Here is a 3782-nt window from a genome sequence, read left to right on the forward strand (position 1 = left end):
GCTGTGGGGCGGAGCGGGCTAAAGGTCGATCTATGGTGGGAGAAGTAATGGCTGTAAAGGCAGGATCTGGCTGCTTCCATATCGACGAGCAGTCTGGCCTTCACGCTGTTTAATTTCATCATGTGGTACACTGGGGGGCGATATTTGGGGGTAATGGCCCCTGCCACTATGGGTTGGTGTGGGGTCGGGCCTAAAAATCCAACTGTCTGGGATCTCCTTCTTCCTGCTCCTGCTTCTGTTCCCCAGGATCGGTCTCCTCTATGGTTGTCAGTTCATCCTCGGGGGCCTCGTCCCCCAGCGAGGACACTTTACGTGAACCTAGGGTAATGGGTTGGTGGCATGCAGTCTTTAGCTGGTCTCATATGTCATGCAGGGGACACCAGGAGTTGCAGGCTGTGAATTCCCAAGGATTCACTAGAATCAAGTTGGGATTTTCCCTGGGGGTGGGGCGCCGGCACATGGGGTGTGCTCTAGGCGGGCTTGGCGCCGGGGTGGGGCGGTGTGAGGCATGGGTGGACATGGCTTAACTGGGTGAGCCGGAGTCTGTGTGGGAAGCTTCTTCACCACATTTATCTGCTGGGGTGTCAGGCGGGCGGTCAGGAGGCGTCGTATAAGCTGGATATCTCTATCCATGTCTCCAGTTGGGTCATGGATAGTAAAGTGTTGTTTTACAACGCACTCTCAGAAGAGTGTTAAGAGTGTGTTGATCCCAGTTTTCCTCATCTGCCTCTGGGTAGGCAGCAGTCACTAGGTGTCTTGCCTGAATCAGGGTATTATCCAAATCACCGTCAAATGTAAGGCTATCCAATTGGGATAGTGCCACCACTTTCCCTAGTGATTGGGTGATGGCTTCAATCACAAACTTTGTGAAGTTCTGCCAGGTAAGCTCCGGGACGATTTTCGGTGCTATGTTCGCCGCCGCTTTGCCCAGTAGTGGGAGTGTGACTGCAATTTTCTGTTGGTCATTATCAAAACCAATGTCTAGTAAGGGCTTGATAATCGCCAGATATGTGTGTACATCATACTGGTCGGGGTCAAACTTGGGCAATTGCACGTATGGTTTTGTTGCCATTTTCCCGATATTTCTTCACTACCTATCCCGTACGCCCGGGTCAAGAACCACCGCTGTCTAACAATGTATTGCTAGGTTTTTAAGGCGTGACTTCTTGCTTCTAGAACACCTAACGTGAAGCGGGGTCCTCTTTCGAGACCGGGGCTTAGGACAAATAAGAGAGAGGCAGGACACAAAAACTTCAGGCAATAACCTTTACACGTGTATTACTTAGTCAGACGAGGGACAACAGCAGATGGGACAGCACAATATTTGGTCAACTACAAACTCTTATAACTAGAATCTCAGTATCTCGCAGGATACTACAATAGTAAGCACGTGGGGTAACATTCAAAGTGTAGTGTACAGGATTAGTATAGTCCAGGGTCTCGGTGCACATGGAGGGGTGAGCGGTAGGGCTTGCTAGGGGAGGGTATGAGGTCTAAGTGTATTTATGGTAGTATGAGGAAGAGGTCAATGATAGCGTGTTCACTTTATATTTTCTAAGGGCACGAGGCTATTTGTTAATTATTACAATACGGTCCAAGGTTGTTGCGCATGTAGGGGGAGTTTAGGGTAAAGCTCACTAGGGGAGGGCGTAAGGCACTGGGGTCTAGTTATGTTTATAGTAATATGAAGTGGAGGGTATTGATGGCATGTTTGATTTATTATTTTCTAGGAGGAAGGGACGTTTAGATAAATTACTAATAGGAGTTCCACGGCTTTGGTGTCACACTGAGGATAATGCGAAGGGAGTTGTACACGAGTCTTATCCACTATCCCTTGGGTTCCAAAAGGATTGCTCACTATTCTGCCCTTTTGTATATTAGGCCCTGTCATGTAAACACTTGGCCTGGTGCCAAGAGAGTACACTATCACCTTGTCACTGTTCCACTGTACTTAGGGCAAAATCACTGTCTCACAAGTTACTGGGGGCAGGTGCGGCGGGGAGACACGCTGGCGACAACTCGGCCGGGGCAGGGGCACCGCCAGGGGAGGGCGTGCCGAGAGGGCACGGTATCGTGCACAGAGGCGTCTTGTCTCGTCCGGGGCTGCAGGTGGCAAAGGGGCCTGATTCCTCCGGGCTTGGAACAGGAGTATGGCCCTCAGGACGGGGGGCGAACAACTCCCTGAACCTTGCGGTCAGGTGTCGGCTGGATGTGGAGGCCTTCTGTTGTCAGGGCGTAGGGAGGTCCTGCCCGGGAGTTCTGGGAAGGGCCTGGAGTTCCCGAGGGCTGCAGCCCCCAGAGTCAGGCGGCACTGTCAGGGAGGGGCTGTGGCACCGGTCTGCGTCAGGGTCCATCAGGTGGGTTTTCTCCAGGGCCAGGCGTAGGGAGCAGAGGCCAGGGTAGGCGATAGGGCCTCTCCAGTACTCGCCCACGTCCGCTGCATTGGGGGACAAGACACTCGTCTCACGCTGGGGCGGCAGGACTGCTGTCAACTGTTTCCAGCCGTGGGGCCCGGTTACTGACCGTGGCTTCCCAGGGTCGCAACCATAAGGTGCCGAGGCCTGGCTACTGGCCATGGCCTGAGAGGGGGAATAGGAACCAGTGCACCTCAGAACTCCTTCGGAGCGGCTACTGGGCATCTGACGAAGGCGGGAGCGGTTACAGGCTGAGTCCTGCAGGAGGGGTGGGGAGTGGCTACAGGCCGACTCGAGGGCAACACCTTCGGAGTGGCTACCAGCCATCTGACGAAGGCGGGAGCGGCTTCAGGCTGTCTCCTTCTGCTGGTATGAGGAACGGCTACAGGCCGACTTGGAGGCAACACCTTCGGAGTGGCTACCGGCCTTCTGACAAAGGTGGGAGAGGCTACAGGCTGACTCCTGTGGGAGGAGTGGGGAGTGGCTACAGGTCGACTCAGGGACAACACCTTCGGTGCGGCTACCAGCTGTCTGACAAAGGTGGGAGCGGCTACAGGCTGACTCCTGTAGGAAGGGATGTGGAGCGGCTACTGGCTGTCTCCGGAAGGACACCTTCTGATGATGGCAGGAGCAGTTACCGGCCGTCTCCTGAATACCCTCAGGTCGGTGTTGAACCGATTCCTTTACGAGGGGCGGGCGTCTACAGGCCGTCCCAAGAGGGAAGACACCTTTGGAGAGGCTACTGGCACCCTCCTGTAGAAGGCGGGAGTGGCTACAGGCCAACTCCTGAGGGGCACTGATCGGAGCTGGACAGACAGCTCCACCCCGAGATGGTTTGGTGCAACCTCGCCCGGAAGGTATTGCCGGATTCCTGCTATGGCGATGCAGGGCGGCTCCGTGTGATAGGGGTGTACGACCCGGGCTGGCTTGTGCCGTTGTTGCGCCGAGTCTCGGTGTGCTGCTGCTGCTACTCCGTGGGGTCCTTGTAGGGGTGTCAGTGAATTTCCGGGGGCACTACGCTGAAGCTCTGGTGTGGGGGATTGAGCACTCCCGGGGTCACTATGCTGTATTTCAATATATATATATATATATATATATATATATATATATATATATATATATATAATTAAAATGCAGTATAATGTCACTGAGGACAACCCAACACCCCCAGAAAGAGCCCACTGAGGAGCATATACAGCGCGCCTGGACTCCGGGCGACAAGGACATAAGTCTGCCTGGGCCACGCCGGAACTCGCCTGCTGCCACCATAGCAGGAATACGAGACTACCTTCTGGGCGAGCCAACCAATAACAACGACGGGGTGGAGCTGTTACTCCAGCTCCAGTCAGCACCCCTGAGATGGCCAGT

The sequence above is a fragment of the Coenobita brevimanus genome, chromosome 89 (assembly GCF_032717465.1).
Source record: "Coenobita brevimanus isolate Jiangsu-jjx chromosome 89, ASM3271746v2, whole genome shotgun sequence".
Taxonomy (NCBI): domain Eukaryota; kingdom Metazoa; phylum Arthropoda; class Malacostraca; order Decapoda; family Coenobitidae; genus Coenobita; species Coenobita brevimanus.